The following is a 20,255-nucleotide window of genomic DNA, read 5'->3' as shown; positions in this document are numbered from 1 at the left end:
GTATTTCCAAACTGGTCTTCCTTCATAAAAACTTTTTAAATATTATGAGAAAGAAAAAGCTGGATTCCCTGGCCATCTCATGGTTTTTTAGTGACAGGCAGCATCCAGAATTTAAGCTCCGAATGTTGTCCGAAACAATCTTGCGCTATCCTACAGAGATAACACTGACTAATTCTCTGACTTATTTCCCATCATCCTCCAAGTTAAAAATTTTTTTTCTGAACCCATGAGGTGACCAGAACATAGGACTGAGTGGGTGGATAGACAGGCCACAGAAAGGACAGTGATTTATGATGGAAAGGTAGAGATAAGAGAAGCGGTGAAACGAATGTAGTTGTCACTCAATTGTGATGGCATGACCCGGGTTTCTACTGATGACAATGTCTTCCTGCCATGTGTGATTATCCCATAGTGTGAAGGTGACCCCCAAGAGAATGCTATATGAGCAAGCCTACTAGCTGAAAGTGGGCCAGTGCATCAGGGAAACAGGAATTCTGATGGATGTTATCTTTTGATTTTCTAATAGCCCATCCATTCAAATTAATTAAATTATTTCACCAGATGTTTTAAATATAGATTAAATGTCTATCATAAATTTGAATTATACTCTATGTTCCCATATATTATTATGTTTGTCAAAATGTAAGAATATAGGGAACATGCATAACATGCACGTTTATCGTCATAGACATTTTCTTTGGGATAATCAGTGATGGATGAAATACACACTTGAGTAAAAGTAGGCCTCTTATGAGAAAATGACTTTGGTAAGTCATGAGTTAAACAGCTAAACGTGAGATTGACAATATTGCTGTATCTTTGGTGACCAGATTTCTCAGGAATATGGGACGGGATGGACAGGCACCCACACATTAACTATCGCTTGACAAAAAATTCACTGAAACTGTGTAGCACACTTAAGCAGCATCCACTAGGGGTGGGTAATATTAACAAAAACTTTCCTGATGATATGAGAAATTTTATTTCTTGATAATGCATATATTATCATGTAGTTATTATTTTGTATTATTATTTTATATTTGTTCAGATAAAAAAGAACAAAGGAGCAAATTACAAACGATAAGATACAAATCCATCCATTATAAAAGTAATCCATACGGCTACAGGGGATTAATAAAGGCTTTGTGAAGTGGAACCATGGGTTTGTGTGAAAAATATAAATTTTAAAACTGTACTCAATTAATTTTTTTCCGTAGCTAGGTGGCGCCTGTCAGCAGTACTCTCGGGACTACTCAGCACCCGTTAAAGGCACAATATGTAAGATTTTAATAAACTATCCATGAACCACTTGCACAGTGTGATATATTTCAAGCAGTTGTGTAGACCTACTTAGGCCGACATTATCCCAAAAGTTCCCAAGGACTTTTAAATCCAAAGAAATTCCAATTTTAAATGTCTCATCCCTTGTCGTTGTCGCCTATCAATGATGTAATATCCGTGCTAAACTCTGACTCCGCTTGTAGAAATTAAACCATGGCAACACATGTCGACAAATGCATAAGTGGTGCAGTGGCGTAACTTTGTTTTAAAAAGTGGGTGGGACATAAATTGCTTATCATATGCACGTGAAAAACTGCGCACTGTATGCACGCCAATTATAATCTGCCCTCGTGGTCTATTTTTTCTCTCATCAAAACCGTATACCATCAGTGGTTGTACATCAAGAGCAGGGACAGTTTTTGTGCATTTTGTTTCGTGATCTGACCGGAACAAATAGAAAGTCTCTGCAACGGTGTTAAGCGTTAGATTAAAGCTCACTGATAACAGCGGCAACGAGTGCCAGATCGCCTCTTATTTAACAAACGAACAAAATGATGCTCTTCTAGTTAACCAGAGATATTTTCTTTGTATTAGTTAGGTTCATCCATGAAGCAAGATGTTTTAAAAAAGTGGTGGGGACATGTACCACCAGTCCCACCCGTCCCACCCGCAAATTACGCCTATGAAGTGGTGGTTATAACCTACTACAGCAGTTAGCATGGATCGCGATTATTCATTGGCGAATACAGAAAATCCTCCTCCCCAAAAAACTTAAATGTAGATCAACTAGCAAGCAGGCTTTGGGACAACTGGAGAAATAAAACAAAGATTAATATCGTTGGGGCGTTTTCGAGATAGAGAGAGCTTTGCAACAAACTTGGACTTGACAGAGACTGTGCTCTTGCATGTTTAATAGAAAGGTAAGTAAAAATATACTTTTTATCAAGTCTTGTGACCAGGTCTATGGTAGTGAAATTAAATAGAGTATGTGTTGCACAAAAATACTTAGCCATTACTTGCAAATACTGTGGGTTTGTTCGAATGTACTTGTTTTAAAGACGTTTTGACAAATAGTCATCAGTAACAGGCTAATATAATGTTACATTTCACGTTCCTTGCAATGAAAATAGTATGATCAAACATACAGGTAATACAAAAACTAATTCAATACCTCATCCGTGAACATGATGGTGAAAATTAAATCTTCCATCGTTTTACTCGGCTTCATCGCATCATCAAACTTCACCTTTGTTAATGCTTTGAAAATGTGTCCTCTGGTGGCAAAAACGTACATATTGTGCCTTTAAGAGTTGATCCAAATAGTTAGATGCATTAAACAGCTGATTGCTAAATTTCTACGCTTTTTAGTTTTGAGTTGTTTCATTCACTGGTTGCTTAGTAATTTTGCAATAAATGGGGTGGGGGATGAGGGGGGTGATCAATTGTAATGTGAAAATGTTGCAGGACTTCCATATTAATATTACTTGAATGTTGTTGCAGTGTTCGTCTTGATGCAGTATTTTTTATTAGTGGAAGCTTGAAGATTACGACAATTATAATTATAAAATATTTCATGTTTTCATTTTTTGAGGGAATAGGCACCGTTCAGTTCATTATCGCAAAATAAATTTCTTCAGGCAGAAATAACACCCATCCCCTCTGTGTCAGAGTGTATTTTGTGATAATGACCAACTGACTGTACATTGTCCCTTACATATTTCAGCAAATTAAAAATGTCAGTGAGCCTACTAACAAGATTACTTTTTGCAAGGCGTTTCAGGACGCCATAAATGTAATAGTTTCCCAGACACACTCTCGAAATCTTTGTGTGAATCGAATGGTTGTAACATAACAGCTTTCTCCAGCCAAGGTGAGATGGTCTCCCAGGTCCAGTCCTCATTGTGCCACTGCCCTACTTCTAGACAATGGAAGCACACTTCATTGCACAGGCTCTCCATGCATTTCACTTTGGCAACAGCAGGCCTTTTCGCTATTGCCCCTGGAGTAAATTTACCCCAGCTGTGCATTAAACCTCGCAAGTCCCCCCTCTCAACACATACACACACACGCACGCACAAACCACAAAGTGCACAGACAAGGCTTCACTGACTTGATTGGTTCAGGGTTAGGCTCTACACAGCTGCCACGCACACTTGAAGCCAGGCTCAAACAGACCGATGCTGTCTGAGGGCCCATTTGAAAAACTCTCTGAGGTTCAATAATGCCGACATTACTAGCAGCTAAGTCTCTTTGTCACATGCAAAGTTTTCCACATGAAAGTGGGCATGCGTTGCACACTTCTGCCTGGAAGGATATAAAAAGTCCCGCAGGCATCAAGGTCCCTTTAAATTAGTAGGCGTGCAATACTTTGTGGGGACTAAGAAGCAATGCTATTGGTCCCAACCAAATACCTCTAATTAAAACCTGGTGCAGGGTGGAGGGCTGTCAGGGTGGGACTGTGAAGTAAAAGCTATCCAAATGGAAACGTGGAAAAGACCCCAAAACTCCTCATAACAAGGCTTTCAATCTACAAGCTTTAAAATAAAGAAGATAGATAGATAGATAGATAGATAGATAGATAGATAGATAGATAGATAGATAGATAGATAGATAGATAGATAGATAGATAGATAGATAGATAGATAGATAGATAGATAGATAGATAGATAGATAGATAGATAGATAGATAGATAGATAGATAGATAGATAGATAGCATTTTGATTTATTACGTATTACACAAGGACAAATTTAAAATCCACTCCTAAAGACTATACCCCTTGCCATGCCAACTTTTGTGGAAAAGGAATTTAAAGCTATAGTGCCAAAAATGGAATAAAAGAAACAAGCCATATAAAACAAGCCCACTAAAATGATGTAGGCTTGTTCCTGTGTATGTCAAGGCTATGTGCATATGTGATATCGTGGAAATATCTGCATGTTGTTGAGTTTCTGTATGCTTGTATTTGCCAAAATGATTTTTAATGCATTTTTTTTATGCTTTTGAACTGGTTGAAGGCTAAAGAGGGCTTGTCAGATCCACTCCAGCCCAGAGAGGGGGCACTCTAATGGGGTTTGTCATCTGCTAATGATAGCTCACAGCCGTGAGCCGCCAGAGGTTTAGGGGAGCTTTGCAGGAAGGGAAGGGATCCATAATGATTTGGCATCTCTTAATGAGAGCCAGTGGGCATCCCTGACCAGTGCTCGGCATGCTTTACTACAGGGAAAAGGCAAGAGAGAAACCCCCCACTGGAAAAGAGCAGTCGGCCGTTAACCCTTCAGCCTGCCACAGCACATTTTCCATCAGCACCTCTCTAAAGCTATCCACGTCTGCATGAACTCTTTAACCATCTGCAAGTGCACATTTAACACAAGCTATGTTATTAGGTCAAAGAAACATGGCATCCAGCCTGAAAACCCCACAGCAGTCATATTTACTGCCTGAAAAACATCTACTTTATGTTTCAATTAACAAATGGTCAACAGCAACACCTGATTCGAACAGGTAGTGTATTACGAATTTTAGAAATAGAACAACCACATAGCTCTCTAGATATTTTGCTCTCTATTTGGACCCTCATGAACAAAATGGCAATAATTAGATTTAAATAAAAATATGTTGATTTGTAATTAATTAGTTCCATATTTTCTTTGTTTTAGTTCTTGGTTCATTGGTTCTCATGTCCAGTTTTGTCTATGCCATTATGTATGTTCCATATGTTGTATCATGCGCAGTGTCCGGAATCGCCTCCAATAAATAGGCAAGTGTTTGAGGGGACATCCATGATGTCCAAAACCATGGGTGTTATTGAGTACTTGATGTACACTCAACGGCTATACCCATAATGCACCGTGAGAGTTCTCTGCTGATTCTGAATGGATTCCCGCATCTTGGCAGGAGATGGCTCCCGTCGCTGAATCAATCACTCATCCATTTTCCAAACTGTGCTGGTCCAGCATAATATCATACAGGTAGGCCTAGAAATTCCTTTTCATTTGATTATAAAATTGTTTACTTATGGTTTGCTATGTTTCAAAATAATTACAGCAAGCAAAAACTATGCAAAAGTGACTGAATTCACTTACTCATTTTCATTCACTCCTTCAAGTGGACGATATTAGTGGAGTAATGTGGGGAACAGTGAATGAGGGTATATGGAGTGATTTTGAACTCAGCAGGTGAAATTCGTGGCTCCTCTGGCTCTGGATGGTGCTGTGAATCCAGACACATCAGCGTTGGTCTTTCCAGAGTATTTAGGACTTCCACAACATAGCAGCAATAGTAGTCATCTCCAACATGGTTTATGATGGAAAAATTGCTGAAAGATATGTTGTTGTTGATGTGTTGACGTAACATTTCTTTTATTCGTACGAGTGACATGAAGAACAAGTAATCCTGCCTGGGAGTAATCTAGAGTAACGCGACACACACAATTAAGCAATATCACACAAGCAATAGTGTATGCTGATGTTTCGAATTTTAACAGTTCAATAAAAAACAAGCTATTAATGAGATTTACCCTTTAGATGAAAATAATGTGTGTGCACACTTGCAGTGTTTTGTTCACAAATGATTCAGTGTTGAATCAAATCAATGAGTGAATGATTCATCGACTCACTCAGACAAGACACTGTGGACATGCACTGAACCACCTTTCATTTACATTATGTATTTCCTGTAGTTGACCCAAGCCGGACAAATGTGGTGCTTTTGATTAAGTGAAATTTACAAAATACTCACACACTCTGCACTTTACATTTCCTATTAAATGACATGTAATGTAAAAGTACGGTAATTTAATTTACATTGGAAAGGGCCCTCTCCCAAATGGCACACTACATGTGTGTCCGTTATGTTCATAAGACTACTGAGTGTAATATTCTCTTTCATAAGCTCAGAAACAGAACAGATTGTGAAACTGAGGTTGTGCTGAGGTTTAGGTTGGTACTTTTGTTAGTTTGTAAGGGTACAAACAAAAGTTGAATGACAGCAAATTACAGTAGTTGTCAATGCATTCGCTTCTTAGTTGCGCAATTGGACAAAAATGGTCCAATTATAAAATAACCAATTTTTCTGGCCAAAAATGGGCCAAAATAAAGGGTGTTATTCCTGCAGATGGATAAGAAATGAGTAAAGAAGTAACCCCTTTTTCTGGCAAATCAAAAGCCACCACAATGCAGGAAACCATTCAGGGACTATGCCGTCCAGTGCTGCCCATCAAGTTCAAACACTGTTATCAAGCTTTCAGCATGGCAGTGGACTATTGTATCCCTGACATCATGTGGCAATGATTTTGGATGTACAGTATCTCCTCTCTTGCTCTGAGGGTTTTGTATGAGGAATCAGACTCTAAGTGGGTTTCTACAGTCACCTGAGAGTTGAATGAATAAAATATTCTAGACGTTGTACAAACTAGGCTACAGACAATATTGCCTCACACTTTACAGCAAGGTTTCACACATAGCGCTGCTGAAACAAAGGAGAGTTGCACCACTGCCATTTGTTAAAATATAGTAATCATGATTTGAACTCAGGCCACCCCAGGCCATTTGTAGGTTAATTATAGGCGGGTGAAATTAAAATTCTGTTCTGTTGACCAAATGAGGATTGTTGCTCCACTGGTGCCCTTACAATGAATGCAGTCTGCTGTGCTGATTACATAAAACACCCTAATAATAAGGAAACTGGTGTCACAAGGCTGTAATGCCTTGATAAACTCTACCTGATAGCAGTTTATCAGACTATTATTAATGGTGAATGAAGAAATATGTAGATTATGTATGTGTGATATGATTCACCTCATTAATTGTTTTCATATGTTTTTGTTTCAGTTGTGTTAATTATACTAATCATTTTATTAATTTAATTTGATCATGTATTGCGCTTCGTTAATTTGTTCTATTTTAGGGAGCATGTGCCATAATAATGTTCAAGATCAAGTTGAGCTTGTGACGTTTTTGCCATGCAAATGCATGATGTAGTATCCAGTATCTGGGCTTCTTCTCTTGAGATGCTTTGGCTAGAGCCCTCTCTTTTTAGTGATTTGTGAGATATATCTCATTCATTTTACTTTTTACCATCTTTTTTTATTTGCTTTAGCAAGTAATGATTGATTAAACTCATTACACATTTTATCAACAACTTTTACTGTCCATTTTTATTGTCTGCTGATTCTACTTGCATCAACTAACAAGAAAAATGACTTTACTAGATATTAAGAAGATATGAGGAAATAAAAACAGCAATATAAACAAACTACCTGCTGTAAAAACAAAATGAATGCTGAATTAGCAAAACATCTGATGGTATAAATACGACAGCTGTCTTTTCATGACATTCAGCTTGTACAAAACTGTGAAAAGAGTGTTAAAGCTGATTTGACGCATGTTCCCCTATACGTGAGATTACATAGGACTACATCATAAATCATAGTTCAATTTGGTGGTCCACCAATAAAACTGAAAGAATCTTTGCAGAACTTGTGATGGACAGGTTCAATTTATTTGTACGTGCAGGGGTGACATGCATCCTACATAGAACATCTAGGTTCGCAAGAGTATATTTTTGGTAAATCTTTATTGTGAATTAGATGCTTGCATGTCAGCAGACACGTTCATGAAAATGCTGTTAAATGCATTTATTGGGAAGATTGTTTGGAAATTTCTCTAAAGTATCAAGGTTGTACCAAGGTAACACAAAGAATGTACTGTAAATCTCATCAAGAATTTCAACTGCTTTACCCTTATAAGTGTGTTAAAGGGTTAGTTCACCCAAAAATGAATTACTCAACCTTATGTCATTCCAAACCTGCAAGTCTTTCACTCATCTTCTGTACACACATGAAGAACTTTTTGATAAAATCTGAGAGCTATCTATTTCTCCTTAGACAGCTATGTAACTTTCACACTTCAAAAAGTTCATAAAGAGATTGTAAATCTAATCTATATGAATGGTTTAGTCAAAATTTGATAAACTTGATCTCTTTTTATGATTGAATTTAAGCTTTTATATCAGCGAACATAAACAGAAGTTTAAGCAAACCTGCTTGACACACAAGGACAAACCTCACGTGAAAGCTCATATGTGCTGCATAACACAAGAGAATGAACCTCATTGATTTTTGATGAAGCTCAAACATGCTGCGTAACAAACAAGAATAAATCTCATTGGTTTTTGAGGAAGCTCAAACATTAATGAAGCGCAAAGGTGTTGCATAACACAAGAATGCACCTCATCGGTTCTTGATGAAGATCAAACGTGCTGCGTAACTCAATAATTAACCTCATCGGTTCTTGATGAAGCTCAAACGTGCTGCGTAACTCAATAATTAACCTCATCGGTTCTTGATGAAGATCAAACGTGCTGCGTAACTCACTAATTAACCTCATCGGTTCTTGATGAAGCTCAAACGTGCTGCGTAACTCAATAATTAACCTCATCGGTTCTTGAGGAAGCTCAAACGTGCTGCGTAACTCAATAATTAACCTCATCGTTTCTTGATGAAGCTCAAACGTGCTGCGTAACTCAATAATTAACCTCATCGGTTCTTGAGGAAGCTCAAACGTGCTGTGTAACTCAACAATTAACCTCATCGGTTCTTGAGGAAGCTCAAACGTGCTGCGTAACTCAATAATTAACCTCATCGGTTCTTGAGGAAGCTCAAACGTGCTGCGTAACTCAATAATTAACCTCATCGGTCCTTGAGGAAGCTCAAACGTGCTGCGTAACTCAATAATTAACCTCATCGGTTCTTGATGAAGCTCAAACGTGCTGCGTAACTCAATAATTAACCTCATCGGTTCTTGATGAAGCTCAAACGTGCTGCGTAACTCAATAATTAACCTCGTCGGTTCTTGATGAAGCTCAAACGTGCTGCGTAACTCAATAATTAACCTCGTCGGTTCTTGATGAAGCTCAAACGTGCTGCGTAACTCAATAATTAACCTCGTCGGTTCTTGATGAAGATCAAACGTGCTGCGTAACTCAACAATTAACCTCGTCGGTTCTTGATGAAGCTCAAACGTGCTGCGTAACTCAATAATTAACCTCGTCGGTTCTTGAGGAAGCTCAAACGTGCTGCGTAACTCAATAATTAACCTCGTCGGTTCTTGAGGAAGCTCAAACGTGCTGCGTAACTCAATAATTAACCTCGTCGGTTCTTGAGGAAGCTCAAACGTGCTGCGTAACTCAATAATTAACCTCGTCGGTTCTTGAGGAAGCTCAAACGTGCTGCGTAACTCAATAATTAACCTCGTCGGTTCTTGAGGAAGCTCAAACGTGCTGCGTAACTCAATAATTAACCTCGTCGGTTCTTGAGGAAGCTCAAACGTGCTGCGTAACTCAATAATTAACCTCGTCGGTTCTTGATGAAGCTCAAACGTGCTGCGTAACTCAACAATTAACCTCATCGGTTCTTGATGAAGCTCAAACGTGCTGCGTAACTCAATAATTAACCTCATCGGTTCTTGAGGAAGCTCAAACGTGCTGCGTAACTCAATAATTAACCTCATCGGTTCTTGATGAAGCTCAAACGTGCTGCGTAACTCAATAATTAACCTCATTGGTTCTCACACCTCAAGCAAACATGCTTGAGCTTCCGCTGGTTTACCACAACTGATGTGTGAGTTGATGAATGTTTGGGAATAAAAGCCTATATTCAATCAGTTTCAGTTTCAGTTTCAGTTTCATCAGCGATCATGTCACTTTAGAAAATTTTGGACTAAACTCAAATCATATGGATTAATTTTCAATCTCTTTGTTAAATTTTTGTAGCATCAAAGTTTCGGTTGCATATGGAGGGACAGAAATCTGAAATTTCAACAAAAATATCTAAATTTATTATAAAGATAAATGAAAGTCTTATGGCTTTGGAACGACAACAGGGTGAGTAATTAATGACAGAATTTTCCTTTTTGGGTATCTCTTTAATCCTGCAGATGAAGAAGAAATGAGAGAAAAGGCTGGAATTGACTTTGAGAAATAAGAACACTTGAGAAATCAAATGTGTGCATTAGTGTTATTAATGTTTCCATTTGTTCCTAGCATGTAGATGCTCAATGCATGATCAAGAATCTATATGGCTTCAATTAAAATGATAGATCACCTCTTTATTAGATAGTCTGCCTTTTTTCTATACACACTGTATGCTTTGCTGTAGTCCAGCAAGCCTAAAACTGATCAGGATTGAATAAAAACAAATTATAATGAGCAAATTTCTGGCCCACTGTTATTTCTTCCCATATGAGGAAGTTGCATTTGCAGCAGCTTTTTGGAGAAGCGTTGATATTTATAGTTCATTTATGTTGTATACAATATCAAAACTTCATTCTGTTCCTCCAATTGTGGTGTATGAGGAAAAAGAGACACAAAGGTCAATAAAATTAGGACTCATAGTACTGTGGTAATATGAAGGAGGTGTTTCCCTGTGTTTTGAATTACGTATTATTACCTTTTGTTGTGTTTAAGGGTTAAAGGAAATACTAGCTCAGGCATGAAACACTAAACAAGTGCTTGCAATGCCGTGGCACCAGCCAATCAGATACATCCTATTCCATGTCACAATATCGTATCATGTGCGATTATGAAAACTTCTCATCCCGCCTCCTCCCCAGCCCAGTGCTAGCTGTAGAGATTTGCTATATGGAGGGTCTACCATTTTTTTCAGCAGCCTCATTTTGTCATTTGGTGTGTTATTTTGACTAAATGCTGGTTGCTGGCAATAATCCACTCTGAGAGTTGTCATGACTGATATGTCCGTAAACAATAATGTCCTGACATAAAATTAATAGTAGCCCCCCCACACACACACACAGATCCTTTTCTTTTACAGCACATGAAATCACCTGAAACATTTATGAATTTTAAGTTGTTTTAACTGTAATGAATTTTAAGACATTGCTTAACTGAAATCCAGCTGATTGGATTATGATTACAGCATAGCTGCAAGCACAATGTGTTAATCCAGCTTTAGTATTTAGTTTGAATTGATGTCTTCTCCCAACAGGAATACCTTCAGTTAATGTAGTTCCACACTAATCAATCTATCCTCCTTGGTCAGGGTAATAAGAATGGATTGTCTTTTTGGAATCTATTTTAATTTAAGATGATTGCATTCATACATGGTCAGCAGACTCTCTTTCCTCACGGTTGTAAAAAACAACAAAGGAAAGGCATTTTTTTATGTTGCTTAAATGAGATAAAAGCACAACATGACATTATGTGTATCAGGATCAAATACGTGTATGTTAAAAAGGAAATTACTGCATTGACTTACACTCACATTTTGTCTTCTAATCGTCATGTAGGATGATCAGCAGAATAACGAAGTTGCACAGTTTTCCCTCAGAGATCAATAAAGTTTCGTTCTCTTTTCTCTCTTTTTTGTGTAACTACAAACTATTGCAGCTATAGAGCACTGGCTAGAAGTTGGAATACTATTAATACCCTTAGTTGTTGAATGGTCTTTGAGTTTAATATTTCATTGATCCCTAGGTGGCTTACAGACATGAAATATCCTGGGTTTCCATGGTGACCTACCACCCTCTTTCCTGCAGATCTCTATGACAGAAACTGGGCAAGTCAGCTGCAACTTCTGCAAAGTATGAGCAGACCCTACTTGAACTAAGGCGAGGTGGCTGAGGTGTCATTTAAAGCAATAGTCTTTTAGAAAAATAATAACTACAACATTAAAAATAAATACTTTCCTGCTGTATACTGAGAGTTTATTCATCTCTCTCTCTCTCTCTCTCTCTCTCTCTCTCTCTCTCTCTCTCTCTCTCTCTCTCTCTCTCTCTCTCTCTCTCTCTCTCTCTCTCTCTCAGGCATTAGGATACAATCTCTTTTTTCACCTAGTACATGTAGAAGTTGTGCTTCATTGTTTAATTTGATGAAGTCAAGACAAATTATTTTGAATTTAGGATAGAATGTGTTTCTGATTTGTTCATATTTGTGATATATTGTGTGTCTCTGTCTCCACTTCTCCACACAGTACATATGGGCAGATGCGGCTCTCTCTGGGCAGCCAGTTCTGTCTGTATCTGCCCGTCTCTACGGTCAGTGTGTGCTCAGTCTGTACCTCTTCATTCTTCTTCTGAACTCACTGTCTTTCACTGCGCTCAGGTATTCTGCTGCTGTGTAGTTTCTGTTTAGGGCCAAATAACATTCCAGTTAACTTTGTTTTTGTGTTGTTTCAGACCAACAGGTCAGGTAATTTTCTTTTTGTGCTTTAATCATTTGGTTGGGCCGGATTGTGTGGATGAGGGTGTCAGTGTTCTGAGGCTGATTATTGTTAGTCGTGTTAGTTTGTTTTTGCAGCCTCAGGACCAGCTGAATAAGGGTACTCTTCTCAGCGCTCACTTCATGGTTTTTAAGAGCTTTACAATGGTAAGAGCCAGATTCTAAATGGTATTTCAAATTGGATTGATTTTTTGATGGCATAGAAAGCCCTTATTGCGTTCTCTTTCAGTTCATTAATGGCCAAGCTGAAGTTTCCGTTTGCACAGAATTTCAACCTGAGGTATGTGTAGTCGGTGGCATGATCAATTTTGGTCATACCAAGGGTGAAATTGTTTTTCTTTCCCTGACATCTGGGTCTCTTCTGAGATGTTAGTACTTTAGTTGTAGTTGGGTTAAAAGTCACGGCCCAGGTCTGACGGTACTGATGCAGTTCTGCTGTAGACCCTCTTCTGTTGGAGACAGCAGCACCAGGTCATCCACATACAGGAGGAACTTTATAGAAGAGTCATGTAGTGTGCGGATTGTTCTACATCAATTCATCGATGTAAATATTGAAGAGGATCTCTCTCTCTCTCTCTCTCTCTCTCTCTCTCTCTCTCTCTCTCTCTCTCTCTCTCTCTCTCTCTCTCTCTCTCTCTCTCGATAACCCATCGTTCTCTGGGTTCTGCTGGTCTCTGCTGGTCTCTCTTATCTTATCACTACTTACTTCATTTTATGATCACTAAAGAAAACATTTTCTCTGTTTGCATTTTATTCTTAAATCAGCACAGTGCAAATCCAAAAGATGACCAATAGGAAATTGTGGTTAGGAAATCTTACTTTGAATGTTGCTCTTTTCAAAAACATCATTATTTTAGTTAATTGTTGTTAATTGTGCTGGAAAAAACAAACAAACAAACAAACACATCTCTGAGTTCAAATGAAAGTAGGAAACAATCATTGTAGATAACAATCTAGCAACATTTGAAACATTCATCTATCAATGAGAAAAAAAAAAATTCTAAATATTTTAAGTGTTTTCTGGAGATGCTGTTCTTTTCTGAATGCATTAAAATGCTCAAAATGGGCAGAGGCATTTATAAAAATATTTTTTATTTTATAAAAGCTCTCTCTTTTTACTGTCTATAAATCAGAATCCTGAAACAAATGTTAGTTTCCACAAAAATATTAAGCAGCACAACATTTACCAGCAGCATTACACCTTTTTCAACATTGATAATAATAAGGAATGTTTCTTGAGCACCAAATCAGCATATCGGATTGATTTCTGAAGAATCATGTGACTCTGAAGACTTGAGTAATGATGCTGAAAATTGAGCTGTATATCATCACACGAATAAATTACATTTTAAAACGTACTCATATAACATAAGTGCAAACCAAGCATAATTAATTTTTTTTTTACTTAAATGACAAAACTTGCACAGTTTGCTAGATTTAAGGGTATAGCCACTGACATCTTTACCCCACTCCCCCGCACATGGTCTCAACGATGGCACAGTTTTCTTTGGTTTTTTTTGCATGAAATTATGATCCCAGAGAATATTAGCTACAGGGCTTTCTCTCCCACCTCTAATCAGCATATCCTATGAACAATCCTGAAAGAAATGCCCTGTGGATATTCTTCATTACTAGGCAAAACTGCTTTGTAGATGTTGTGCGAGACATGTTCTTCATTTTCGTGTGTGAAAATTCTCTGTAAGCCCTGCCCATGGGTTTCTTCTTGGTTTGTAAAATGTGGTGTAAACCGATCGCTGACACCTTCCAGAAGCTGTTAGTGCAGCTAAGATCCCGTCACCAGCACTGTTAGTTTCCATAAACACGTTCATGGTGATGTACCTCACAGACGTCATGTTGTTTTGCTTTACAGAATTGATCCCCCCCCCCCCCCCCCCCCAGAAGCATTAATCACCACAGGCAAACGCTGCTTGTTTGTTTTTTTGTGCTTTTAATTTCCAGCACATAACACAAACCTGCCTTCCCTGATGGAGTGGTTTTGGTGAAAGGTGATTAAAACTTTTCTTCTCCTCCAGCTTCCATCATCCGTACAGTCTCCCGTGCCGTCCGGACCGTTTCTTGAGGCCTGGCCCTGCCCACCTCAGGGAATCTGCCATAATGAGATTTTACTCACAGGCCAGCGCAGGGATATGTGAGAGGGGGGAAAGCTTCATGGAAGGTGAAAACAAGAGCATTATGAATTTCTAATCCCTGATACATTATTCATTCATATTACAAGCCCAGAACACAAAGGCGGGCAGGAGAGCACTCACTTCAAACGTTTCTCTGATATCTCGGTGTGGGTAACCGTTGCATTCTTCAAATGAAGGCAAAGACTTTAAAATGCATATATTAACGTCTGAAAATAACCGGCGCATGCCATGTAGCTCTACTCCTGTAAGGGCGATGAATGGAGTGAAACAAAAAGGGGATGAAGAACAAGAGGTAACACATCTGTCAGGAATGTGATTTTGCTGGAGAGGGATAGATTCAAGGAGATTTTTATTGAGTCCTTTTATCTCCTCTTTCAAAAACGGACAGATGAAAGAACTCTCATTTTTACCTCTGCCACAGTCCTGACTTAGCATGGCACACATTGCTATGATTCCTGTCTTTTCCCCCACATCAACTACACCGGGAATGTAAAAAAGACTCACTTTTGGATGGGAATGGTTTTTGAAGAGCTCATAGATATTGCAGTCAAAAGAAAATGTTTGTATATTTTATTTTGTATGATTGTAATACAGTACACCAGATATGTTTGAAAGACATTGCAGACTTTGTATAAATGCTGACAAGTTGAAGGGGCAATGCGGTGGAGATATGGAAAAACAGAAATTTCAGGCAAACAAGAATGGTCTGAATTATGATTAGATTAGATTTCATTATTAGATTACAGCTTCTAACTATAATAAATGAATACATCTCTTAGCTGGATCTCGAATCAGTCAGTCTTTACCTCGTTTTCTCTCTTGCCAAAAATCTTTAGTTTCAAAACTGAAGCAAACTAATTCTGTTTAATTTATATTTCATTGCATGCTTTAAAAATGGAAAGAGTGAAACATTGTTTAAGTACAGAGATGAAAAAGGTTGAACCTTTAATGAGAAGGACGAACTGGAACTCTTTGAGGTAGGCTATCTTTCTAAACAAGTGAGCAACAAATCGAATAGCTTTCTCTCATATTTGATGAGAAAAAAGTTTTAGAGATCGCAGTTATTGATTCTAAGAAAACCCCAATATTTTAATCACCTGAGGTTATAATGAATAAGCTTTTGATGTCCAACATCATACCACCTAGTTTGGACAAAGTATTCTGAAATAAGTAAGTAGAACTAAATTATAAATGAAATTTGTACTAAACAGCTCCATTAAAATCATATAGTAATGTAATTATATAATTAAATCAAATGTACACATAGTTTACTTTTAAATTCTGTTGTGACAAAGACTGTTAAATTGATTATATTACTCTTTACTTTTCACTGATTGTATCATTTGGCTGAGACATCATTATTGATGGGATTTTTAAGTGACTCTTACAGATTACACCGCTACACCAGTATGTGTACAAGTGAGTGTCTATGAATCTTTTTAATCCAATTAATTCAAAACACTGATTCATTCATGAATGAAACTCCAATAATGTGTGCTGCTCAGAGATAACAGTTCTTTCCCCTTTACCGTCTTTGAAACAATTTTTTGTTGCTGGATAATAGACATTATTGGCATTAACTGGCATTATTGAGACTAAAATGTAAGTTAGTCACAATTAAATGCCTGTTCATTAAACTGTTTTATGAAAGCAATATACACTCGCAGTCATTATATTAGCTGGCCTGCAGCCAAAGGCTTTTTGGATATTAAAATATCCAGAAAACCAACAGAATAATGCTATATATTTTTGTGGACTTATGTCCTTGCATTATCACAAATGTTTCCAAGAATGTTGAAATCCAGAGAAATAAGCAACTTTAACCAGGACACGGAACCTGTCCGTGCGTTGCCTATCAATGACATCATACCCCTTGATTTACATATTATGCAATATGCTGTGTTTTATTAGACAGGTGAACAACTGTTTTAATACAATCGTCAACAGAAAAATACAAATTGTTATACAGCTCTTATTGTTTATACCTAGTTTTCTTGATATACTGCGAATAACATGTTTTACCATGCCTAATATCGATCTAGCTTACCGAAGTGTGCAACAAGTTTCTAATTCGCCAAGGCAAATGAGAGACAACGGGTTCCTATGCATCACGCTGGCCTGTATAAGCGGATGGAATGAATCAGCCCTCGTTACCACCTTCCGCCACGGCCTCCTCGCTGAAATCAAACAACTCATTGTGGTCTACAAGGATGCCATGGGCTTTGAAGCCCTCATCCAAAAAAAACATCCTCGTGTCTCAATGGTTATCTGCCTGTGGCCTCTCCTCACCCGCTGCCGATCCTCCGCCCGCTCAAACATATGTCGCACCTCCAGCACCTGAACCCATGCAGATCGACTCATACCATCTAACAACCACCAAACGCCAACGCAGGATCTCATTACATCTGTGTAATTGTGGGGGAGATGGACATGGCTACGACCTGCCCCGTGCGACCTACTCGGCCAGGGGTGAGTACCATCCAGTTACCTCCTTTAACGGCAAACCTTACTAAGACGCCAGTATTCGTTTGTAATTCCCACTCATCTGTTGCAGCACAAGCCCTCATCGACTCCGGGTCGGTGGGAAACTTCATCAGTCAGCAAACCCATGAAAAGCTAACTGCCCAACATCAACGTTGTCCCGTCGACATCAGAATCACCACCATTCAGGGAAAACCACTGGGCCGAGGTCGTGTCCGCCATTTCTCCCCCACACTTGCGTTGGTCATCTGCACGAGGAAACAATCACGTTTCAAGTCAACCGTGGACATCATCCTGGGATGCCCCTGGCTCATCTTGCACCAGCCGCATATCCACTAGTCCACCGGAGAGATCCTACAATGGGGTGAGAAATGCTTTGATCGTTGAATTCATCGTCCTCGCCGAAAAGGTCCATCATCATCGTCAGTTCCTCCATCATTACCTGTCCAGTCCACCTCAGTAGAAAGTCCTGAAACTCAAGTCAACGTGGCCATTGTCCCCCCCATACAGAACAATACAGATTATTGTCAGCATTACAATACACCCTTTAAATGTCACGTTTAAACAATGTTTTATTCAATTCATCCCTTTATATTTACTTTATATTTATCATATATTACGTTGCTCATGCAAGTGGCAAAATATTTAAACTAGACCTATGTTAAAATCAAAAACGTTTTACAATAAAACTTACAATAGACCAAAAATCTAGTCTAGTTTCTTTCATTTTTTAAATCTTTTTAGAAATCCTGCAGGTCATAAAGAACTTTATTTCTCCACCTTCAAGAAAGGACGAAAGCTCTCCATTATGTCTCCCTATTTACCTAAATGTGTCTGTTTTCTTGCTTTACTCGAGGCAAAAAGTCATTGAAACAGATTAGACTTTAAAATACATGAATCTGTGGTGAAATAACGAGATTTTCACTTCAATGCATGTTTATTTGAATGCGAACAACATTCTTTCACTTTAATTCAGCGCATCCAGCACAAAATAGACTCTGTGCAGAAACGATTGTTGCGCTGCTGCAGGCGCACCGCTCCTGGAAAGCATTGCCGGACTGCATCCGTGTGCAGTGAGAAAGCTGAAATCTGTTAACATTGGGACGTATAACAGGCGATCTATTCGTGATCAAACTATTTGTGCTGCAGATCTAAGCAGTTCATCGGAGCCATTTGTTGGACTACTACACAATAATAGAAAGACGTGTGTAAATCGGAACAATTTATATTTTATGCATAGGGAATTTGGGATACACAAGCTGACTGCTGGGGTGGCAATGGTCTTTCTTTTAGGGTGGCAGTTGAAACCCCGGTAGATCTGCCCCTGACTGCAGTGCCACTGTCATATTTTCTTACATTTTCGTTCGACATGTTGAGGTGACGATGTAGTGGGTGTCCGCTGTGACTCGATTCGGGTGTGTGACAACGATGCTCAACGTACGCATAATTACCTCGATCCAAAAAAAAAAAAAAATTGTCTCGGGGGCCAATTTAGACAATTTAGAAAATTGTCTCGGGGGCCCTGGGCTGCAGCCCATGTTGCCCATTAGGCTAACGCGCCCCTGCTTGGGAGTAAGAATGGGTTGAAAATGCTCAGTATGCATGAAAAGGCATTTCACCCCCCTTTAAACAGTACAAACAAAACAAAACAAAAAAGATGGGGCAAATCAACTCTTGAAATATTATTATGGTAGGCCTGCCCTACATAGTGCATCAAAATACAGTGTCATCAGTTTGCCTAAATTAGAACACAGAACGTTCAAATGTTTTACGGACGGTAAGGAGCAGGTGTCAATTTTTTTCGTACAAACTAACATTTTGAAAATATGTTCGTGAATCCGTATTTACTACAGAGCGGCTTTACGAGTGATTTACACACAAATTCGTTCTGCTTGTGTTTCATGAATGAGGCCCATTGTGTGTATTCAAATTACAAAAATGTAGTATTGCAAGTCATTGACGCCTGCCGACCGGCAACTGTACATTGCAAAATTAACTGCAATAGGTTATGATTGCCCTTATTTAGTTAAAAACTGGGTCAATGACCCAACCAAATAGCCAGAGGTGTCGTTTCCAGACATATTTTGTTATCTGGTTGAAAGACATTGCGTTAGCTATAGCAGTAACATTAGCATATAACTAATTTGTCCCATTCGTCATTTTAGGTCTCAGAAGGGTGCTCGCGAGCCCTACCTTTGCGCCAGTTATGCGCCCTCGATCCGCATTTCTGCCGAGCCCGCACTGGTGCGGGTTACACAGCGGACTTCTTCCTGGCAGTCAAAGTGGCATTACGTGGTGAAAATGCGGACTCAGAGGAAGACCGTGAGGGTTTAGGGTGCCATTTGGTACAGGGCCAAAGTCTTTCACCGTGCCGAACGTAGTGTGAGGACATCACCGTTTCACAAAATATCCGGACTGGCAATACACATGAAAATGCAAGAATGTAATTTTCACATTTATCCACTATGGGACCTGCTTTCAGAAAATATTGGATCCATGCTTCCAAAACGCCAGATCCGGGTGGACAAAATGCTGATATGGTACAAAATGTATACACATACAGCTAAATGCGTCTCTGTGTGGACGTGGCCTTAGTTTTTTTTAATGAAACAGCATTACGTGAAAGCACTATTACATTCATCTGACAGTACTGCCATTTTACTTGTTTGTGTTTGCAAAGGGAGCGTCCATCAATTGCTCTTCCCCATTTCAAATGCATCATTTCCATTTTTATAGGTTTTATTTAGAGCATTAGCCATTATAGTGGGATTTAGAAAACAAGCAATCACACAAAATTAACAACAATAACTAATAAAAAAACAACACAAACAATTTTGAAAGTAGTACATCGACAATTAATGAAGCATGTAAAGACTTCCATGTTCGGCAAAGTCCCCTAATCGCATTTTGTTATAAGATGTTTACAGTTTGACGGCTAATTGTGACCATCCTTTGAGTTAATCTCCCTGGTTATTGCTGTCTGTCTGTTAATCCCTTGAAGGAGGACGGTAGATGAGGCGTGCTCACAGAAGCCTCTCAGGGCCTGCTAATGCATGCTGATGACTGCACCTTGACAACACCTCCACAGGACCCTTCTCCTGTTTGGCCT

The sequence above is a fragment of the Pseudorasbora parva genome, chromosome 9 (assembly GCF_024679245.1).
Source record: "Pseudorasbora parva isolate DD20220531a chromosome 9, ASM2467924v1, whole genome shotgun sequence".
In the NCBI taxonomy this organism is placed as follows: domain Eukaryota; kingdom Metazoa; phylum Chordata; class Actinopteri; order Cypriniformes; family Gobionidae; genus Pseudorasbora; species Pseudorasbora parva.
The sequence above is the reverse complement of the archived record's forward strand: the minus strand, read 5'-3'. Positions refer to the sequence as shown.